This window comes from Sus scrofa, chromosome 3 (assembly GCF_000003025.6).
Source record: "Sus scrofa isolate TJ Tabasco breed Duroc chromosome 3, Sscrofa11.1, whole genome shotgun sequence".
Taxonomy (NCBI): domain Eukaryota; kingdom Metazoa; phylum Chordata; class Mammalia; order Artiodactyla; family Suidae; genus Sus; species Sus scrofa.
Window position 1 is genome coordinate 106,006,029 of NC_010445.4, and position 24,725 is coordinate 106,030,753.

General features: G+C 39.0%; 1 pseudogene; it reads right to left on the bottom strand.

The window, feature by feature from the left end:
* The window catches only part of LOC100511926, a 43,105-nt pseudogene continuing 18,943 nt past the window's right edge, over positions 564 to 24,725 (bottom strand).

Below are 24,725 nucleotides of genomic sequence, written 5' to 3' on the forward strand. Positions count from 1 at the left end.
TCCTTAACCCACTGCACCACAGCAGGAACTCCCTTAATTCCAACTTGATATTACTTATTGCTAAAATATAGAAATACAATTGATTTTTGTATATTAATACTGTTATCTTGCAACATTTACTACCTCTCACAGTTTTTTGGTAGAATCTGTAGGATTTTCTATATATAAATCATATAGCCTGCAAATAGAAATGGTTTTCTTCCTTTCCAATCTGGATATCATTTATTCATTTATTTATTCATTCATTCTTAGGATACAAAGTGTGCTTTAAATATTTCTTTGGGGGAGGGGACACCACACCTCTACTCATTTAACAGAAATTTCTTTCTTTTTGACTGCCCTGTGGCATACGGAGCTCTCAGGCCAGAGATCAGATCCAAGCCACAGTTCTGACCTAAGCCACAGCAGGGTAGGGATCCTTAACCCACTGTGCAGGATGGGGAACCGAACCTGTGTCCCAGAGCTCCCATGACGCCACTGATCCTATTTTGCCACAGTGGAAATTTCAAGAGAAACATTTTTATGTCCAGATGTCTTTTTTTTTTTTTTTTTTTTTGGACCTATCATGCCATGAATTTGTAAGGAATAGGTTTCAACAACTCAAGCTCCTTGCCACTGATTCTCACAAAGTGTGCCTCTCTGAGTAGAACAGGCTGGTGTTCAGTTGAACCCAAGTAACTTTATCTTTGGCTTCTTTCTTCTTCTGATCATATTCCCTTCATGTGTTTCAGGAAGTTGCCTTGGCTCTTAGAGTGTTTAATATGTACATTAAATGCCCTTGGCAAGAATCTTGCCCTTGTTCACAATAATGCCAATAGCATGCTGGGTATGTTGTAGATGCTTCCAGTTTTACCATGATAGTATTTGTGGGGCACTCCTTTTTAAACAGTGCTCATTTCTTGATGTTTACAATATCACCTTTATCTTAGATTCACACATATATGGCCAAAGGAACAACTCTATGTTTTCTTAAAGACCTAAAGAATGTATAACAGGTGCCTCTCTTCCTTCCCTCTGTGTTAACTCATTTTGGCAAATTACTGGAAGATGGTGGTTCTGGCCAAAAGGCTGAATGTCTCTTCTTTTTCTTGCCTAATTACCCTGTCCAAAACTTCCTGTCCACTGTCAAATTGAAGTGGCAAGAGTAGACATTCTTGTCTTGCTTATGTTAAGGGGAAAGTGTTCGCATTTTATCATTAAATATGATGTTAGCTGTGTGTTCTTCATGTTACCCTTTACCTGGTAGAGGAAGTTCTCCTTTAATCTTATTTTTCTGAGTGTTTTCATGGTTATAGAGTACTGGATTCTGTCAAATTGGTTTTTTTAGCCTGCCACAGAAAAGTATTCCTTCTTCTTCTACATTTTGGAAGCACCTACGAGTGGTATTCATTCTTTTTAAACATTTGGTAGAATTCTCCAGTAAAGCCATGTGGGCCTGAATTCTTTTCTGCAGAAAGTTTAAAATTAAATATCAGTCTCTTTACTTGTTACCGGTCCTTTCCAACTTTCTATTTCTTGAGTCAGTCCAGTAATGTGTGTCTTTTTAGGAATTTTTCCATTTCATCTAAGTTATCTAATGTGCTTGGATAAAGTAATTTATATATTCCTCTACAATCCTTTAATTTCTTTAAGGTCAGTAGTGACTTCTCTTTCATTTCTGGTTTTAGTAATTTGAGTCTGATTTTTTTTTTCCTTGGTCAATCTAGCTAAAGGTTGTCAATTTTCTTGATCTTATTAAAAAGAGAAAACTTCAGCTTGACTTATTTTCTCTATTATTTTTCTATTCTCTACCTCATTTATTTCTACTCTCATCTTTACTATTTCTCTTACCATCGCTCTTTATTTCATCAGGTAGATTCAAATTACTTTCCAGGTTCTTTCATTTCACCTACAGGATTCCTTTTAGTTTTTTTTGGTACAATAGGCCTGCTAACAACAAATCCTCTCACTGTTTATTTCACCATTTTGAATATGCCATACCACTACCTCCTGGCCTCCCTGGTTTCTTCTAAGAAATAAGCTGGTATTCATATTGAACATCCTTGTATGTGAAGAGTTGCTTCTCTCACTGCCTTCAGTAATCCCTCTTTTTTTTTTTTTTTTTTTTTTTGTCTTTTTGCCATTTCTTGGGCCGCTCCCACAGCATATAGAGGTTCCCAGGCTAGGGGTCTAATCGGAGTTGTAGCTGCCAGCCTACGCCAGAGCCACAACAACGCGGGATCTGAGACCTGCGACCCACACACACCACAGCTCACGGCAACGCCGGATCATTAACCCACTGAGCAAAGGCAGGGATCGAACCCGCAACCTCATGGTTCCTAGCCAGATTCGTTAACCACTGGGCCACGAAGGGAACTTCAGTAGTCCCTCTTTGTGTTCGGCTTTTAACAGTTTGATTAGGATGTACCTCTATGTGGATCTCTTTGAATTTATTCCACTTGAACCTTGTTGAACTTCTTGGATGTGAAGACTTTAAATGATTTTTCATCCAATGTGGGAAGATTTTGAACATTATTTCCTCAAACATTCCTTCAGTCCCCTTTCCTTTCTCCTCTCCTTCTAGTACTCTCATTATATATTTGTAGATATACTTCATGGTCTCCCCATATCTCTGAGGCTTTTTTCCCCCTTATTCTTATTTTTTCTTATTCTTTTTTTTTCTATTTGTCAGACTATAAAATCTCAGTTGACCTCTTTCCAAATTTTCTGATTCTTTCTAATGCCAGTTCACACTGCTACTGACCTTCCCAAGTGAATTTTTCAATTATTATACTGTTCAACTCCAAATATTCTCTTCATTTTTGTAATTTCTATCTCTTTATTGATATTCTCCATTTGATGAGACAGTACTCCCATACTTTTAATGCTGTAGACACAATTTCCCTTAGTGCTTTGAACACACATATAACAACTAATTAAGTCTGTTTAGTAATTTATAGTGTTCTAGCAATACCCAGGGTTCCTCAGGGTCAGTTATTATTGACTCCATTGCCTTCTCCCTGTGTATGGGCTATACTTTTCTTTGCATGCCTTGAAATTATTATGGTAAAACCTAAGTATTTTAAATAATATGGCAACTCTGAAAATCAGATATTTTCTCCAGGGTTTTTTTTTTTTATTGCTATTTGTTTAATAGGTTTCCTGGACTAATTTTATAAAATCTGTATTCTGTGTCATGTGTGGACACTGATGTCTCTTCTCATTTAGCTTTGGATTAGCTAATAATTGAATATTTTCTTAAATGTCTAGATCCAATAAGTCTCCTAGCATTTGCTAAGGGACTCTGTGTGGGTTATGTCTTCAGTGCAGAGCAAGTAGCATACTATATATCTCAGTTTCACTTCCTGCTTGAGCAAAACTTCAGGTGAGCCAGAAGTGAGAGAGAAGACTTTTCTCGGGCTATTTTTAGACATGCACAAAGCTCTGCATGTGTGTGGCCTTCTAGATTCCCATGAATATGTCAGAGCTTTTCAAAAAAACCCCATGAACATCTCATTACTCAGCTTTCCCTTAAAGTTCTTGGCTAGCTTCCTATGTGGCTCAAATATTACCACCACATCAGGCAGCTGCAATTCTAAATAACTGCCATTAATTATTTTCAACAAATGCTTCAGGTAAAAAAGGCTGTTAGCATTGAGCCAGTCAGGTCAAATAAAGAAGACAAGCCCTGCCAAGGAGGTTTCCAGGAAACTGAGGCACAGGCCAAATGATGACAATTATCTGGGAATGGGGCTTTTTAAGATTCTTTATACCTGTTTTGTCCGGCTCAGTAGATAGTAGAATGCTGGTATTCTTGGCCACCATGATTTCAATCAAGTCTGATGAGAGGCGGATGGGATAAGGCAAATCAAAAACCACAAAACTCAATGTTCTTACAAAGATTTAAACATTTTCTTGATTAAATGGTCCTAAAATTATGGTAAGCCTTTGATTAATTTCCAGACTTCTGGAAATGTTGATTTTGATCATTCGTGTCAATGCTCTCATTCTTTTTAAAGAGGAGTGGATTTTCAAGGGTTCTTACTCCACTAATCCTAGACCAAATTGTATTACAAGATCATCGTCTCCTTCCTGACCTTCAGTTACATCACCCAAGCCCTCTCCTATTCTCTTTGGTTTAGGAGGTATCAAGCTCTTTCATCCCTTTGATATTTTGGTTTTTTGATTTTACTTCAGTAGACAGAGAAAAAAAATTCAAACACACTTGTTTTTGATCTTTCTTATTTCTCAGCAATGAAAAGTAAAGAGAGGAAGAGGAGAAGGAAATGCTAAATTCAAATGGCCTTTCCTCTGCTACAACTATGGAACTTGCTTTTTATGAAAACTTGCCCAAAAGACAGTTTCATTTCCATCACTGATTTTCTCTCATCAGCCCAAAGGTATAATTGGGTCAAACTTTGTATCTATAATTATACATATCATACATAACATAAATAGTAAGCACATGCAAGGTTAAACTGGAACATACCTAAGGACCCGATGAAACTGAGGGGGGAAATTCCAATGACATGAAAATTAGGTACTTTATATTTTGCACCAGTTCAAAAACAAAACATGGTAGTAAGCTTAACAGGTTGATGTTATCTATTAATTTTATCACATTATTTAATTTACTGCGTACCTTATTTTTGTGAGGCTATATTCTACATAGTATATTCTCGTAAACTTGTAAAGTGTAAAACACTGTGTTTCTGTGTGTGTTTCTGCACCACCAAGAGCTAGAAAAGAGAGCCTGTCCTAACTTTAGATTATTCACTAAGACTAATTCAGCATAGGATATAGACAAACAAAGGCTAGTTGAATTCATTTCATATCACCTTTCAAGACAGAACAAAGAAACTGGGTTTTTGTTATTCAGCTGAGGAAAGACAGCATGATCATCACTAGGGAATATGAATGAAGTAAAATGATGCTATCATGGCGTTAGGAATTTTTACCTAGATGAATGCATGAATATAGCTTCCGGGGATGGGGGGGAAGGCCAGTCTTATGGTTAAATCTAAATACATATTAAATATAAAGATATTTTGGCCAAACAATGTAAGACATTTCTAATGACTGCTTATTATAATGATTCATACAGCTTTAAAATATCCATAGAAAACATCATAAACCACCCTTTCAATTTGTGCTTCCATCTATTAAATGCATGGCTTATTTGTCTTATTAGGTCTTTTGCTTACAATTCTTTCTATTTGCAGCTGATACTTTTTTAAAAATTTCAAATCCTGAATTTATATTATAACTATGAAGTGTACAACACTGTGCTATATATTACATAGAAGAAAATATAAGATAGATTTTCATAAGGAAACTAAATTTCAATGTAGAAATAAAATGGTAGCAATGGGAGAAGAAAGGTTATTTATTCTATGTATTAACACAACACACAAAAATCTTGGGATGTTGATCCAGGACATTTGTAACAAAAACAAAAAACAATCAAACCACTCTGAGCATTTTTCCTGTCCCCAGTCTCTAAGAGTGACCTTCTATTGGACTCTCAATTATATTCATTAGAAGTTAACCATTCCTGAGGCTATAGTTAAGGTAATCTTTATTAAAATACAGAGTGCCTAGTTTCTGAATGTAACTATCACTCAAGGACTCTCAGTTAATACTTGAAAAGCCACTAAAGAAGAGATCCCAGGCCCAAGGAGAACATTGCTATAAGCAATGATCCAAAGATGAAAAAGGATCCTTTGTAAAATGTTGCTTGGAGGACAGAATCTCACTTAAAACATGGACTTTTTTTTCTTAACATCTAAGAAAGCTGAGGAAGGAAGGAAATATGTATACACAAAGAGGTACGATCTTTAGGACAGGCCATTATTTAAAAAGGTACATTCACGTGTGAAATACAAGCACTCCATTTGCTTATTGACATATGAGGCTAAACTATAATAACATAATTGAGTTATACAAAAATTAGGATGGAAAAGAAATGAAAAGTACTAATGAAGATTTACAGTTGAAAGGACTTTATAAAGAGGTATTTAGGAGGATATAAAGGACAACACAAAACATTCCATCTCAACCCATTTGCAGCCTTTTTTTTTTTTTTTTTTTTTCTTTTTTTGTCTTTTAGGGCCCCACTGTGGCATACGGAGGTTCCCAGGCTAGGGGTCTGACTGGAACTGTAGCCGCCAGCATATGCCACAGCTACAGCAACGCGGCATCCGAACCGCATCTGCGACCTACACCACAGCTCACGGCAACGCCGGATCCTTAACCCACTGAGAAAGGCCAGGGATTGAACCCCGTCCTCATGGATGCTTGTCGGGTTCGCTAACTGCTGAGCCACGACGGGAACTCCTGCTTTCTTTTTTCTTTTGCTTTGCTCAGAAGAAGGAAATAGAAGCCAGACCTTCTGATGGGATCACGTGCTTGTTTAAAGTCAGAATACTTTGGAGTGAAAAATAAAAGTAAGGCAAAGGAATGATAAAAGAAGGGTAGGTGGTTTTATTTTGCCAAGAAAGACCTCTCTGGTTTTTCACCCTGAGTCTAACCCAACTTTCCTTTTGGAAGTACCAGTCAAATCCAACCATTCCTTTCCAATTCACTTCTACTAACTTTACAATGAGAGTAGAAAAATCACCCCAATTCTCCAGCTGTGTAGAAACAACCAAGTCATGAGTATTTAATCACATCAGGTGGAATTTGCCAATTTTTACAAAGTTTGCATCCCTTATCCTAAAGTCAAGCTGGGGAAACAAGAAGAAAGATTAAAGGAATGATTCCAACCTTCAGGTTTCACCATTGTCCCAACCTGCTCCTGATGCTTGGTTAAAAAGTCCCAATTCTCTGGAGTCACCCATTCAAATTTTAATATACATACAACCAACCTGGGCATTTTGTGAAAATGCAGATTCTGATTCAGTAGCTTTGGGTTGGGATATGACACTCACTCAAATACTCCAGCTGGCTCAAGAGACTAAGTGGCTTTATTTAGACTGAAAATAGAGGCAGGAAAACAAACTCTACAATTCAATACACTGTAAGCCTTCATTTCTATTGCTTTGTCTCATCTGTTTACAATATACTATTTTCTATTTCTTCATATTTGTACAAGACATCCCACAATACACTTTAATTCATGCTCTCCTGATATGAGAACTCAATATATGAAAACAATTCAAGAGACTTCCCGATGCCCCTCCCCCTGCTAAGATGCCCTTAGGAAAAATACAAGATTCTGAGAGCCGCAGTGTTTATATTTCTATTTTGTCAGCGCTAACTGTAAACTACAAAAATGTCCATACTCTTTCCTTGCTAGCTCTTAACATGAATGAGAATTCACCATGTGATATCTTCAACCAAAGAACAAATAATCCCAAGGGCAGGAAGCCTTTGGTTTTATTTGCATCTGCCTAAATTGACTTATGCAGAATTGTGCCCCTCCTACTACAACATTTTAATAAGTGTTTACACATTACCATTCCCCAAAGACTCAGCTGATAAAATTCTGCCTTAGAACTAATTATACTTCAAGACCATCCTACTCTCCATGGATACACCCTGAGATACAAACTAAATGCTGATGCTTAAATGAGTTCAGAGCTCCTCCTTGTGGATTCTATCTGTGAATGCGCCTCCTTCCTAAATATTGATCAGTTTAGCAGAGGAAAAACAATCAAAGTGGTATCTTGTAAAGAGCCTCTGATATGGGAACACATGTGTGTAAAATTGAAAGGTCTGTTTTAGGTATAAATTATATTGATGAATGAATGTTCCTTGATATTGTACTTAATTTTGGATTATATCCTGTTTTTGTTTCACTGTCTTGATGTAATGTTCAAGGAATAACCTTTTCACATAAACTACTATAAGGGATACTGTGGGGCTCACAGACAATGAATATGCAGCATAGTCCTTCATGAGGAGTGAGTAATATAATGTTATGCTATCCTTCAGATTTTTAAATGATTTATTAGCTTGATCTTAAATGCTATACTACATAACAGGTAAGTCTCAGGGATTGCAGGAAAGGCTATCTCTACGGGCTTGTGACCAGTTAGCCACATGGAAACTAACACTTAAAGGGCCCTTAGTTGGTGTTTAAGGTACTGCATTACTTGTCTGAAAATTCTTAGTGATCTTATTTTTGAATTTGTATTTTGTAAATGAAATTCAGTAGGACAATGCAGCATGTGCCAGGGGCTGGAGCCCTGGCTCAATTGCAGTTGTACTTCCCACTGCCTTCCTCAGATGGGTATTTACTTGCCAAGCTACCTAACTCTATGGTGTTTCGGGCCCACTTAACTTCCCAGTGGGCCTGGATGTGGGTATGGGAGTTTCAGGGTGATACATACAAGAGCAGACACACCCGTCTCAGAGAGGGGCATGGCGGTGGCCATACACTTTCTAGGCTGACAGCACCACAGCCGACCTAGCAGGAAACAAGGAGGCAAGCTTCTCCTTAGCCAGGTACCTAAGCACAGCCCAGTGTGGCATCTTTAATCACTTGAGGATCACCTGTTCACTGTTGGTTAAGGTAGCAATGCTATTGGAAAAGGAGACTGATTTCCCATGGACATGTAGTGCTGACAAAAAGGGGAGCCTGGCAGCCAGTAATAGCGTTGCAGGCATCTGTGAGGATCTACACACATTCAACAAGTATCCCCATGCTCGAGGGAGTGTGACATTAAGTAGCAAGGAAAAGACACTATGACAAGTGTCTTTTCAAGAGAGACTACAAAGAGAAGACTGAAATAGACATTTATCCAAAGAAGACATACAGATGGCCAAAAAGCACATGAAAAGATGCTCAATATCACAAAACAGTAGAGAAATGAAAATCAAAACTACAATGAAGCATCAGCACCTCACAACAGTAAGAATGGCCATCATCACCAAGTCTACAAAGAAATAAATGCTGGAAAGAAAGTGGAGAAAAGGGAATGCTCCTACACTGTTGGTAGGAATGTAAACTGGTACAACCACTATGAAAACCAGTGTGGAAGTTTCTCAAAAAACTAAAAGTAGAGCTACCATATGATCCTGCAATCCCACTCCTAGGCATACATCCAGAGAAAACCATAATTCCAAAAGGTACACACACTCCAATATTCACTGCAGCACTATTTACAGTAGTTAAGGCATACAAAAAACTTAAATGTCCATCAACAGAGAGATGGATAAAGATGTGGTACAAACATACAGTGGAATATTAGCCATAAAAAAGAAGGAAATAATGCCATCTGCAGCAACATGGATGACCCTAAATATTATCATACTAAATAAAGTAAGTCAGACAAACACCATGATATCACTTGTATGTGGAATCTAAAATTAAAAAAAAAAGATACAAATAAACTTATAAACTTATTTACAAAACAGGAACAGACTCACAGACTTAAAAAACAAACTTATGGGGAGTTCCCATCGTGGCTCAGTGGTTAATGAATCTTACTAGGAACCGTGAGGTTGCGGGTTCGATCCCTGGCCTTGCTCAGTGGGTTGGGGATCTGGCGTTGCTGTGAGCTGTGGTATAGGTCGCAGACGCAGCTCGGATCCCGCGTTGCTGTGGCTCTGGCGTAGGCTGGCGGCTACAGCTCCAATTGGACCCCTAGCCTGGGAACCTCCATATGCCACAGGAGTGGCCCAAGGAATGGCAAAAAGACAAAAAAAAAAAAAAAAAAAAACTTATGGACCAAAGAGGAAAGGTGGAAAGAAAGGATGGACTGACTAGGGGCTTGGAGTTGGCATATGCACACTATAGTAAATGGAACGGAGAGTCAAAGGGGACCTGCTGTATGGCACAGGGAACTCTACTCAATATTCCATGATAACCTACAAGGGAAACAATCTGAAAAATAATGCATATGTGCATATGCATAACCGAATCACTTTGTTGTTCAGTAGAAATCAAAACCAACTATGCTTCAATAAAATTTTTTTAATGAAAAAAAAAAGACTGTAGAAGAAAGGTAAGGTTTTAATAAACTTTAGTACCTTCAATGGCACTTTTTCCTTGCTTTTAAACAAGGACTTCACATTTTCATCTTGCACTGGGTCTTGCAGATTATGTACTCATTCTGCCTATGTCTATGCAAAATTCATATGTTGAAGGCCTAACCGCCACTGTGATGGTATTTGGAAGTAATGCCTTTGGGGTTATTAGGTTTAAATTAGGTATCCTCCCCACCCCATGATGAGATAAATGTCCTCATAAGAAGATGAAGACTGAAAGAAGGACCATGTATTCCTACAAGGCAGAAATTTTGTATAAGCCAAGAAGACTCCCACCACGAACCAAAGTTGCTGGCACCTTGATCTTGGACTTCCCAACTTCGAAGACTGTGAAAAATAAATGTCTTTTGTTTAAGACACCTAGTCTATAATCTAGGTTAGAGCAATCTCAGCTAAGACACTAGCCCTGAAAATATGCCTTGACTGAAATGTTTTCAAAATCTTCCCAAAATTCTATAGCTTTTTCTTGTTGAATTACTTGTCTAACTGAATGTGTAGAAACTATTGAAGATTAAGAGCATGTGAAAAGAATGATTCATTATTAGCCAACCCAATGGATGTGTTCTGCAACCCAACTCCACAAGATAAAACTTCAGCTTTAGAAACCACCTGTGTAGTTTTTGATTAAAATAGTGAATGCATTGTTACTTCCCACTGTGGCACAATGGGATCAGCAGCGTCTAGGGAGCACTGGGGCATAGGTTTGATCCCCAACCAGACACAGTGGGTTAAAGATCCAGCATTTCCACTGCTGTGGCTTAGGTCACAACTACAGCTTGGATCTGATCCCTGGCCTGGGAACTCCACATGCCAAGGGGCAACCAAAAAAAAAAAAATCCTTTCTTGAAATGTTTGCAGTTATGAATCCTCATTTGTATGTAACAGAAGTATTAGGACTTATAAGAGATACCCTAACTGGTTGAGGCTTATTAGCCTGCATTTTCTTCCAAATAATTTAGAAATATTTTATAAAAGGTATGGATTGAAGTCTGGAATATGAGGACATATCTAGAGTATTATGGAAGGTAAATACTGGAAAAAGCTTGAATGACGGTTTTTGGAAGAAAGACTTCTGAGGGGTACAGAAAGAACAGGAAAGTGTATCTTGGGATGTGAAAAAAGTAATATTGACAAAATGCTTACTGTAACTAGTGCACTGATAAGGAAGAGGAACATAGGGAACCATTGAAAGATTTAAAGGATTAAAATGAAAATCTCAGGGACAATCAGGATGGCTGGCATTGCATTTAGTACTGAATGAAGGGAAAAGATATTAATGAAGTAAAAATCATGCACAGCATGACTCTAAGCTAATGCATTAAAACAATTTTTCAAGGAAGCCACAAAAGAAAATCAGTTTCGTTGGTCTATAGGTATATTTTATGTCATGTGAGGTCAGAAATGACCAGGGACTGGAGAATTTACAGGGCAATATAGATTAAGAGGTGGAAAACTCCTAGCTGATCAAGATATAAGGATTGAGTGCACAGAGTAGCATAAATAAAAAGTTAACACTGACTCTGAGGAGCATTGTCAAAGAAATAGTGGCACCACTGAGGCACTGAGGAGATAAGCTTATAAGAGAGAGGAAGGAAAAGTTTGAGGGAACAGAAATAGTTCTTCCCAGTGAGTTAGTGAGTAAGCCACTCGCTGAGCAGGAGAGAGTTCAGGACCCTACCAGCAGACCTGGTGATTTTCCACATGCAGCTGAACCACGGCTCATGGCAGGCCCCTACATTAAAACAACAGACCGTGAGCTTACATTCATGTACTCACGCATTCATGCCTGGATTCTTTCAGCAGCAACTCCTTCCAGATGAAGGACACTGACCCCATACCCAGAAGCTATAACTTTCCCACTGTCGAACTGTGCAGAATGAGGAGCACTTAGTTCTTTAAACACAGAGACCATCACTCACATCTAAAAAATAAATAAAATGTAAAAGCCTTTTTAAGATTGAAAAAAGTGCAGTAGTGTCTTCTATCAAGTAGGCAAATAATAAACCTCTCACTTCGTCCCTCAATTCCTCTGAGTTCTTAAAATTCTCTTTAAATGTATTGTTTAATCTAAACTGATTTTTTTTTTTTTTTTTTTTGGCCCTGCCTTCAGAATGTACAAGTTCCCAGGCCTGGGATCAAACCTGCCGCACAGTAGCAACCTGACCCACTGCAGTGACAATGCCATATCCTTAACCCACTGTGCTACAATGGAACGCTTAAACTGATGTTTTTAGCAAGAAATGTGGAGAATCAGAATGTACTGGACATTTTAGTCACATAAACCTTTGCCAAGGTTCATAGCTAAATGAAATGTGGGCAATTTGTGAGAAAACATACATCGAAGGTGTTAGTCACAGCTGGTAGTTACTATATCTGTAAGAATTGCATCTACAGATATAATATTTACTGATGAGTCTACCAAATTCAAATAATTTGAAAGTACTACTGTCACTGATTATAGCCTGATTTTCTTCTGTTTCCTTTTATATTTTTACGATATTATATTTTACCACAAAAACTTCTAATTCTATGCTTGGTAAAAATTTTCTACCTGTTTCTTAAATGTTTCTTAATTTATTGAGGTTACTAGTACCTGTCTGAGGAGAAGTTAATAGTGATTCTAGTTCCTCAACCTCTGAAGTGCTTCAGGGGAGGAAAATACTAAGAAACCAGGTTCCTGCCTATTTAGTTCAATTCTCAAATCCATTTGCCACAGAAAGTTGAGAATTTACTGCTCTGCATTTTAAAAGTTTTATTTATTGATAAATTTTGAAATTCTGAGTATTCTCTTACTTGAATAACCATCTTCTAAATTCCTATAGCTAAGTGGAAAGTAATCATTGATTCTGATTCCATTTAAAGTCATCCACCCTCTAGGTTGTTCAGTACCCTTAAATGGCACAGTCCAAAGGATGCTGGTTTGGTTTTGTTTTCTTTTTAAGGAAGAGAAATAATGTGCAGCTCTTCCAAAATGTCCTACCTCAAAGCACAATTTATAACAGGGTTTCTAAACATTTTTGTATTACAGACCCCTTTGATGGTCTGGTGTGAAACTTATGAATCTCTTGTCTGAACAGTATTTCTATATGCATAATGTAAAATTTATAGGATTATAAAGGAAAACAATCATACTAAAATATGGTAATAAAAACATTTATAAACTATTATAGAGCAACTCATTTATTTAACATCTTAAGATCCAATAGTCTAATTAACCACTTTAACTTCAAAACAGTGATAAACGAAGATATTTCAAGATACTGCAACGTGATAATGAAGATAACTGTGATTTCTGTTGTTGTCAAAAGCAGATTCTGATAATATTTCCATTATGTTTCTACATTTGTAATGAAAGGAAACGATGAATTTCAGTTAGCTACAATTTTTCCACTTTAAGTTCCTAGACCCCTATTTTCTATCTATGAATACTCAAAGGGGTCCATGGACCAAGAACTTCGAATTAGAAGGACTTAAGAGCTTAAAGAAAAAAATGTAGTAATAACAGCTAACTCTAAGTCACTAAAAATACATTTCCAAGTATTTAAATGATTGTAGTGACTTCACTGCTGATATATTTAATTGTTGCTTCTAATACAAATACCTTTTTTTCGCTTTTTAATTTTTTTTTTTTTTTTTTCTTTTTAGGGCCGCTCCCACTGCATATGGAAGTTGCAAGGCTAGGGATCAAATTGGAGCCACAGCTGCAGCTCCAAGCCTCATCCACTACCTACTCCTCAGCTCACAGCAGCACCAGATCCTGAACCCACTGAGCGAGGCCAGGGATCAAACCCACGTCCTCATGGATACTAGTCAGGTTTGTTACCACTGAGCCACAATGGGAACTCCCAGAATTATCTTTTCCATTCAAACCACTGAATTCTCCATATGTAATTCATACTTTGGTGATCTGGAGATTTACTCTGTTATAACGATACTACAGAATGAACTATTTGAAGCAGGTTCATCTTGGATTACTTCCAAGGACACTCAAATATCAAAACGGCTTACTTTCAAATAGCCCAACTCCAAGGAAGATTCCAGAGCATGAACTTCAAAGAAATATTACAAAGAGGCTTCCGTGTAGCAGCTCCACTAAATCAAATCTGCTTCTAATTGCATATAGTGTGCAATGTTTAAACTTCCCCAGATTAGCAGTTGATTTCCTGGCAAAACTCTGTAAACACCAAACAGTCAATAAATTGCCATCTATAAAACAGGAAATTTTAAATGCATACCAAATGCAATTCCCTTCTCATAAGCATCAAAATGTTTTTTGGAAGGAGTTCAGTTTCAAATACAAAATATAGCATGCTGTAGTTCATAATTTCATACACACAAACTTCTAAAAAACCAGCAATTGACCGCCTTATTTATTTTTCAAGGAACTTACCATAAATCAGAAGAGTGACAATTTACTTCCTCATTCTAGACCAAGGTACTATTAATCAAGTTGTCATAATTGGAGTTGAAAAGCAAAATATTTTACTGAGCAATTGTTTAAAGAAGAAGAAAATTTCAAGTGTATTGTTTCAAGTATGATCACTTAGGTAATAGTACCATCTAGTGGATTCTCATCCATAACACAGGAAACTAACAAATTACAAGCTCTGATTCAGGGAAAGCTTAAGTTTCTTTTTTTTTAAAGGTATTGTTGCATGTATAGTTTAGTAGACGTCTTACATCCTCAACAAAAGAATCTGAGCAGGTATCTCTAATAAAATTTCTATTTTATTAGACCTGGGATAGCTAGTCAGTATTGGTCACTTACTCTGGTTATAATTATATGATATGACTCAGGCTTTAATTAATTTTAGATACTTTAGCAAATAACCCATATCTCTTTTTTCCACTCGAATACTCACCACAGAATGCAGGATAAAAATGGCCATGGAGGAGTTCTGGCTGTGGCACAACAAGTTACAGATTCAGAAGTTGTCACTGCAGAGGTTTGAGTTCCATCCCTGGCCCAGGAACTTCTACGTGTCGTGGAAATGGCCAAAACATTTAAAAAACATGATATAGGTACTTCACTGAACCTATCTAATTTTTCATTCACTTTAAAGCAAATCAGTTGTGAGTTTTATTTTTTTTATTTTTTTGGCCACCGCCTGGTATATGGAATTCCCAGGCCAGAGATAAGATCCCAGCCACACCTATGACCTACACTGCAGCTGTGGCAACACTGGGTCCTTTAACCCAATGTGCAGGGCTGGGGACTGAACCTGTGTCCTGGCATTGCAAAGACGCTGCTGATCCTGGTACACCACAGCAGAACTCCTAGTAATTTATTAATAGAAACTAATTTCTTGTGAGACACATCACAATTGTGATACATCTTCTCTCTGTTCACACAACAGCAGGACCCATTCGTGTGGCATACAGTAGATACTCAAACTTTATTTTTATTTGATGAAAGATATAGTTTTATGTAACATGAATCTTCATGCGTGTGAGAGAAGGAAAAGAAGGATGGAAGGAGTAAATATATGATTCCGTCATCTAGTCAATGGCTCAATATCTCCAGGGACTGGGAACTTGCTAACTCCTGAGGCAACGCCTATTGTAATATTAGAAACTTATTTTTGTTATTGTGTTTATTTACAATATTGTTAGTGTCAGGTATACAATAAAATGATTCAGTTTTTTTTAAGATTATATTCCTTTATAGGTTATTATAAGATATTGACAATAATTCCTTGTGTTATGTACTGTAAATCCTTCTTGCTTTATCTATTTTATGTATAGCAGTTTCTATCTGTTATTTCCATACTCCTAATTTATCCCTCTCTCCCCTTCTCTCTCCTTTTTGGTAACCATAAATTTGTTTTCTATGGCTGTGAGTCTGCTTCTGAGAAACTTACTTCTTAAAACTGAACCACAAGCTTTTTCCTCGAAGCTTCTTCCCACCCGATGGTGTATGTTCTACTTTCTGCAGCCACACAGAACTGCTTCACTCCTGCTTATATGGGACAGTCCTAAAAATATCTAGTTACCACATTTTTTTCTCCTCAAACTAAACACTGCCAGTTCTTTCAACTATAACTCCCACAATGTAATCTTCCATATTCACACTATCTTGGCTATTCTCCTCTATTTTTCTTGCTTTTGTTTCCTTTCTTTGGTGTCTCCCCTACACCTAGCATTCTCACTGAGCCTGTTGGGCTCTACAGCCTTGACTATGTCAACCGAAATAAAGAGACAAACTGAGGCAAAGTCTAATGACCAGATAATGAGTTTATTCAGGAATAGCAGAGGAAATGCAGTTTGGGAAATGCATGCTGTAGCAAGCTAGAGGCAAGTCCATTGAGGGTTTGGGGTGGGCAGTATTTAGGGGCAAGGAGCACAAAGAGGGGGAAAGTCTAGAGTCCAAGCAGTAAGTTCATTAGTTTGCAGATGAGAAGAGATACTTAGCAGATGGTGACTGGTCAGGAGATGTCTCATATCTTTTGGAAATAGGATATTTATGGGAAATTAATCTCTCAGGTCCTAAATTCTGTTCTGCTAAGGATGTATTCATCACACCATCTATTTGACATCCTCAGATTTAGACTGGGATCCTTTCAGAACTGCTCAATGAAAGTGGCCTTATTTTGCTAAAGGCCAAACAAGTTGTGTTACTCTGTCTAATGTTATCTTTGGCCCTTGATATTGCAGCCATCACTCCAAAGTAGTGATTTTCAGTCTGTTCCTAGAAACCCTAGGGGTAGCACAAGTGCCTCAGGACACTTCAGGAGGAGCCAATAGCCAAGAGGAAAACGTCCCACATTCCCGCCACAACTAAAGCAATTACACTTTTATCCAACTCTTTATTCAGATTCTGCATCAAATTTCATTTGAGGGAGTTCCCGTCGTGGCTCAGTGGTTAACGAATCTGACTAGGAAACATGAAGTTGCGGGTTTAGTCCCTGCCCTTGCTCAGTGGGTTAATGATCTGGCATTGCCGTGAGCTGTGGTGTAGGTCACAGATGCAGCTCGGATCCCGCGTTGCTGTGGCTCTGGCCTAGGCTGGCGGCTACAGCTCCAATTAGACCCCTAACCTGGGAACTTCCATATGCCACGAGAGAGCCCAAGAAATGGAAAAAAGAAAAAGATTTCATTTGAAAAGATTGTTGGGGGGTGATTTTAAAGTTTGAATAGCTTCACCCTAAAGCAAAGGTGGAAGAGTATAAGGATGTCCACAATATCAGGAATTCAGGGGGCCAAAGATCAATACAGGCAAGAACGTTTTGTTTCAGGACTTTGTCTCAGCTTCTTCTAAGCAGTGCATCAACTTGAGATCAACATAACAATTGCATTCAGAAGGTGTTTTCTCTGTTCTCCTCCCCTCCCAGTTTTATGGGTATCTGAAAGGGTACTTCTTCTAATTCAGAATATGTGATGCTACATTTTCATCTCTAAAGTTCAAGGTGGAGATCAACAGCCAGTTTTATCTGGTCAAGGATAGGGTCATTATTTCAACATATAACTTAGAACTATGTCCACGCAAATGCTTAAGAAATTGGTTCTCAGTCTTAAATATACCACAGAATCTCTGAGAGGCCTTTAAATAATGCTTCTATCCAGGTACTACTCTGAGAGATTCTAACTAAACTGATCTTAGATATCAGTATTTTATTTATATTTATGGCCACAGGTATGGAATATGGACGTTCCAAGGTCAAGGATTGAATCCAACCCAGAGCTGTGACCTATACCGCAGCTGCAGCAATGCTGAATCCTTTAACCCACTGAGCCAGGAATCAAACCCACACCTCCCAATGACCAGAGCCACTACAGTCAGATTCTTAACCCAATGTGCCACAGCTGGAATTCCTGACTATCAATATTTTAAAATCTCCGCAGGTGCATTCAGAGTTGAGAAATTCTCACTCAAGAAAAACTGAACATAAAGAGAAAACTGTAAGTGTAGACAATCAGTGGAACGAATGGTTGAAGTGACTGGGGGATTTAATGGAACTACAGAGAGATTATTTGGAGGTGAGGATCAGAAAAAGGTGGAAGTTATCATAAAGTAAGCATTTCACTGACCATTTCTCTCAGGCTTTAGAATGACCCATTTTACTTATTGGGAGAGTAAACTCATGGTACTCTGAACATACACCTTGGCAAGATCTCTAAACCATCACTTGAGAGCAAGACAACAGGCTGGGCACAATCAGAAATGCGGCCAACCCGTTGGTGTCTAGTTAACATGTAGTATAATTAATCAAGCATTTGAGTCCAGAGAAATGAAAAAAGAGGGAGCAGAACAGACTAGATCATTCAAACAACTCTCTTGCTTGCACCCTCATCTCCCTGACTCCTCATCTTGTCTTTTCTTTCCATTAACAGTATTTGCTGAGTCTTTCCTAACCAGGCCAGATACACTGAGTTGAGGAAAATCATTTTTCATTAAAAGATGGGAGGACATTAGCCCTGTTTCTTTGGAGCTAGCATTCCAATAATGAGTGGATGGTCTAGTTTTTTTCTATCCTTCCTTCAAGTTTTTGAAGCAGTAGATTACAACTGCTGGCTTCCTCGCCTCCAATTCACTCCTCAGCCTACCACAACTTTCCATCCCTCTACTGCCTAGTAAGTCAGAAAGACAGATAATAATCTCCTGGCCACCAAATCTGCTCATTTAACACTCAATAAAGGTTTGACTAGCCACATTACTTTTGTTTCAGTGCCATTTGTTTAACCCTGATTTGGAGTTAAGACACTACCGCCCATTTTCTCTGGCCTCCCAGAGTTCCTGAAATACTTTGCTCTGTTTAATGCTTTTCAGTCCTTGTTGCTTGATCCTCTTCTTCTCTCCACATTCTAGCATTTTACCCCTTCTGTCTTCTGCCCAGATGACTGCTCTTTCACAAATTCACTTCCACCCTCGAGCCTCATATTTACTCCCTCGTATTTTACCACTGTCATTGTGTTACTGACTTTTAATCAATATCCTCCATTCAAGCATCCCCAAAGCCCAAGTCTACAGACTTATCTGCTACTAAATGTCCACCTCGATGTCCCACAAGCATGAGAAGCCCAATAGCTACAGATATCTCTCCTACCTCCCTAACTGCTCTTCTTCCACATTCATAACTCATTAAAACAGCACCGTCCTCAGTTACCTAAGCTATAAAATGGGAGGAGTCCATGGTGCCTATTACCCCTTCCCCACCAACTCCATATCAGCCAGTGAAATAATCCAGGAAAAGCTCCAGATTTACTCCTTAAGTGACATTTATTCTTTTGAGCAACAGAGGCAGAATTTCATTTCATACCCTTTTGGCTGAAATTCTGTTAGCCAAAATGGCATTTTAGAATCTCTGTTTTAAGAGCTATTAAGGAAACATGCATTATATAATAATGGAAATATGTTAATCAAATAAAAACACATGTTTTATAACTCTTTTTTAGAATCACAGATCAATGAGATGCTTTTCTTGTTTTGTTTTGTTTTGTTTTTTTGCGTGTTTTTCCAGCCACACCCATGACATGTGGAAGTTCCTAGGCCAGGGATCAAACCTGTACCATAGCTGCAACCCCAGCCACAGCAGTGGCAATGATGGATCCTTAATCTGCTATACCACCAGGGAGTACCCAGATGCTTTTCTTAAGATAGGACATGATTCTCTCCATTTCTCCTGAGGTTGATATAAAGACCAGCATTCTTTGTAATGAGTACCACCGGCAAAATCTAATAAAGAAGCAGTACCACTATATTTTAATAAATAGAGTATTTATTAAAATATAATAGGAGTTCCCGTTGTGGAGCAGTGGTTAACGAATCCGACTAGGAACCATGAGGTTGCGGGTTCGATCCCTGGCCTCGCTCAGTGGGTTAAGGATCCAGCGTTGCCGTGAGCTGTGGTGTAGGTTGCAGACGCGGCTCGGATCCCGCGTTGCTGTGGCTCTGGCGTAGGCCGGTGGCTATAGCTCCGATTCGACCCCTAGCCTGGGAACCTCCATATGCCACGGGAGCAGCCCAAGAAATAGCAAAAAGACAATAAATAAATAAATAAATAAATAAATACATAAATAAAATATAATAAAAATAAGGCTATATACATAGACCACTGTCCACATATAGAGGACAGCTGACCACTATCCAAACAAACAGAACTGTACCACCAATCTTCCTTGCATCTCTCAAGGACCATGATAGGAAAACCATCTATAATTCAAAGCAAAACTCTGTCAATCCCCTTTCTTTTGTTCTTCTTGCAATTCTTTCATCCTCCCACCACAACAAACTTTCTCTCCACCCAGCTAGCTGAGTATGCACCCCCACCCGTATACCTTCATTCTCCTATTCTTATCCAGCTCTTCCTGTTTCTTCTTCCTCTAATCTTTCTGGTATTTTCCTTCTTTACCAGTTTTCCCAATTCTAGATAATTCTAAAAGCCTAGAATCAGGCTAACAAAGACAGAAATCTTAAAGACTAACAGGAGGGGAGCATCTGTGTGAGCAAAGACAAAATTACCTTCAGCTAGTAAAAGAGTGGGCAAACACTGAGAACACTCATTCTTTATTAATAAATCTTATTCCCACACATTCATTTATTGCAACATCTATATCATCTGGAGAGAGGCAAAGGAACTCAGGTTCAGAGTTTTACGTCTCCTACATAAAAATAAACCTCCTCTCTCCTATCTCTTCCACTTGTGTAGAACTATGGATGCTCTAAGGAAGTCCCTCCAACATTTCCACTAACCTCCAAGATGGGGGACAATTTCCAGAATGGGGACATGAGGAGCTTGGTATGCCTACTCTGCAGCAAAACAAATCTAACTGGTGAAAATATAAAAATACAACCATTTAAAATCTCTTGAAATTGCCCTAAGGACATACGGCAAATGAAGAAACATTGATTCAAAAATCTTGGTAAGAAATAAATCTTGGTAAGAACAGTGAGACTCTGTGGCACTTGAGCCATGACCTGCTCCCTCCTTTATCTCTAAATAGCATGAGGAAAATTCCACTCTGGGTAAGTGTGGCCAGGCACATAGGGATCCCTGTGCCCCAGTTCCTAGTCAGAGGCCATGGTATCTCTGCAGGAGGGGAATGCTGCCAGCACTACCTGCTCCCTATTGCAGAAAATCAATTCTAGGTGAGTGCACCTGAGAACTGAGGGCGCCCCGCCTCTAACAGGGTGAAAGGCCCACCCCAAGCACAGCAGGCCAGGAATCCTGAGGTTCCAGCAGCCCTCAGCCACTCATAGAGCTGCAGTTCCATGTCAGGAGAAGCAAACCATAAAGACCAGGCTAGTGACTCACCCAATGCACCGCTCATAAACTGGGGGCTTAACTCCGACAGAAGCCAACAGCTACTCTTACTCCTAGCTTTGGAGAAGTGACTCAGAGATGTTGCCCATAGGTAGTGACCACGGAAAGGTTAAAAGCCAAATGTCAGTATTTATAAGTCTTTCCCCCAGGGCTCTTAATTTCCTCAGAGAAGAATCCTTCCATTTCTTTTCTGGGATATAGCCCCCTGGTTCTGGTATCGGGGGGTCAAGGAGGGAGGAGGGAGATGAGGGTCCCGTGTTTCAGAATATAGGATTCATAGGGTCTCCATGCTGGTTCACACAGTGTCATCAGTGACTAAACCATTCCTATGTGTAGGGGGTATCGAGAGGAACCTTGGCAGTTTGCTCACTATGTATATTTCTAACAATGCCTCCCTTCTTCAACTTTTCGCCATGTCTCCACCTTAATAGTGCCTAAATTCTTCTAAATTCTGAGACTTCAACCTTCTGTATGTGGGAATTCTCCATATTCTTGACAGGGGTAATTCTCCTTGAGGGCCCTGGGCTGCTGGTTCTTTACTAGGTTAAGTCATAGTCCATTTATTCACTTTCCTGATGATTTTCCATAGCATCTTCAGGCAGATGGAATACACTGGCTGGCTACCCAAAGGCCATTTACATCTTGCTTTTTTACTGTATCTTCTACCAAAGAGGCTGGACAGCTAAAATACTTACTTACTCATACCCCCTTGAAGCTAGGGCTGGCTAAGGAGACTGTGTTCTCATCTATAAGACAGAAGCAAAAGACACTAAATGGGGCTTCAGGGGAGCTTTCTAAGAGAGTCAGACTTAATCCTCATGCCACTCTCCTCCTTTCTTCCTGGAGCTGCAGAGCTCATAAAGAACCCTGACGGCAGATGCATCATGCTGCTGTACAACAGAACTTAAGAAATCAGGCTGAATATAAAAAATTATATAGAAGCCACTGAAATCAGTAAAGTTTCTAGAAATAGACGCAAGTCACAGAACAACACCAGAATCTTAATACTTGAAAATGTTCAGGCTTCACAGAGCAACTCAATAAAACATGCAAACATTTGCTTGGGGGATTTCACTGCACTGCCCCTTGCCTCTCTGTCTTCATCCTCCTCTCACCTGGCTCTATTTCAGTAAGTAATTTCTGTTAAATAAAGTAATACATATGCACAAGCTCCCAGTTTGTCTTTTTTCTCAGAATTTTCCTTTATAAGTAGGAAAAGTATACCACTGTGACCCCCAAGACTGGCCCCCTGGGGGTGGTCCCTCTTCCTGCTCCTAAATCTGCTTCTGCATCAGGATTCACTGTTCCAAAAATAGATCAACTTCCACCCCCCCACACCCCAGCACTTTGAGAAATGGATGTTTATTGGTTTCTCTTGGAGAAGGCTAGAAGATTATTTTACAGTGAACGCCTATGGTTTATCAAAAAAAATTAAAAAATCACCGTTAATGATCTGTCTTAATCCCATCGATCACCAACCACATTTTTCCTCTTCAGCCCTCCCCCCACCACCCTCCAGCCTCCCAGCCAGCCCAGGCTTCCTATTTTATGCAGAGTAATTTATTTCCTATCTGTTTCTCATCTTCACATGCATAAGCTAACCTCTTAAAACAAAAATCCATTTTTTAGGATACATCTTTCTTAGAAACAAGTTTGTCAGAGGGCAATAAATAAGAATTTTCTCCTGTCATACCTGGGTCATAGATTTTGTCATTATTCTTGAATTTATTTTATTCATCCTCCCTCTGTGTATGGCTACATTTCTCCTACATTGCACATCCTCAACTCTTCAAATCCTGTTTTCTTTCCTACTGTTCCTGCTTTCTTTTCTTTTATTATTTCTAACTGATTTCACACATTCATAACTTGCTTCTCATCTTCTCTTGGCAGTGGAAGGTGGGTGAGGGCATGATGGGGGTGCTGGAAAGGGAAAGGGGGGTGATGGTGAAGGGAGGGGTGCTAGAGGAAGTGCACTAGGATGATGGGCAAGGGCACTATCTTGGGCAGGCTCCAAGGGGCAGGGTCCGAAACTGGGTTTTGGGTGCATGTGATCTGTCAAAAGAACACCCTCAGACAAAGCACACAGGGCTGGAAGTAAAGCTGGAAAACAAGAGCAAGCAAGGATATGTTCTCAGGCAAAGACTGACACTTCGGCTTGATCCATGGGGAGAGAGCTCTGGTACAGAAATCACACCGAAGAACTTTTGTGTGAGAAATGAGTCAATTGGCTATACGCTTTTAGGGGTGAGTGTTCTACGTAGAGCTAAGTCCCTGCGTGATACTCTGCCAAGGCAATGTTCTGGAGAAAGGGGGCAGTAGTGAGTTCTATGCAGCCAGATTTGACAGAGCATGGCAATGGGTGGGCTGGGTAAAGAGGGTCCAGCCTACTAAAGGAACTGACATCTATTTATTAAGGAAGAGCTGCCTCATTAATAAGTCTACAAATAACAAATGCTAGAGAAGATGTGGAGGAAAGTGAACCCTCCTACACTGTTGGTAGGAATATAAATTCAAACAACCACTATGGAAAACAGTATGCAGGTTCTAAATATAAAAACTAAATATAGAATCTCCATATGATCTAGCAATCCCACTCCTGGGCATATACCCAGGCAAAACTACAATTAAAAAAGATACATGCACTCTCATGATCACTGCAGCCCTATTCACAATAGCCAAGACATGGAAACAACTTAAATGCTCATCAGCAGATGAATGGATTAAGATGTGGCACACATACACAATAGAATACTAAGCCATAAAAAAGAACAAAAATAATGCCATTTGCAGAACATAATTGCAACTAGAGATTCTCATACCAAGTGAAGTCAGAAAGAGAAAGACAAATATCATATAATATCACTTATATCTGGAATCTAAAATATGGCACAGATGAACCTATCCACAGAACAGAAACAGACTCAAATACATGAAGAACAGACTTACCATTGCTGAGGGGGAGGGAGTGGATGAACAGGGAGTTTGGGATTAGTAGATGCAAACTATTACATTTAGAATGGATAAGTAATGAGGTCCTACTGTATAACCATATCCAGTCTCTTGGGATAGACCATGATGAAGGAAAATATAAGAAAGGGATGTGTATGAAAGGGTCACCTTACAGCAGAAATTGTCACATCATAAATCAACTACTATACTCTAATAAAAAAATTTTAAGTAAAACAAAATAAGGAGTTCCTGTTGTGGCTCAGTGGGTTAAGAACCTGATGTTGTCTGTGAGGATGCAGGTTGGATCCCTGGCCTCACTCAGTGGGTTAAGAATCGGGTGTTGCTGCAAGCTATGGCGTAGGTTGCAAATAGGGCTTGGATCTGGTGTTGCTGTGGCGTAGGCCAGCAGCTGCAGCTCTGATTCAACACCTAGCCCAGGAAGTAACACGGCTGCGGCCATAAAAAGAAAAAAACAAAAACAATACAATACAATAATGAAAGTTGGGATCACCAGCTGGCAAACAAACTATGCCTGTCTGTCTA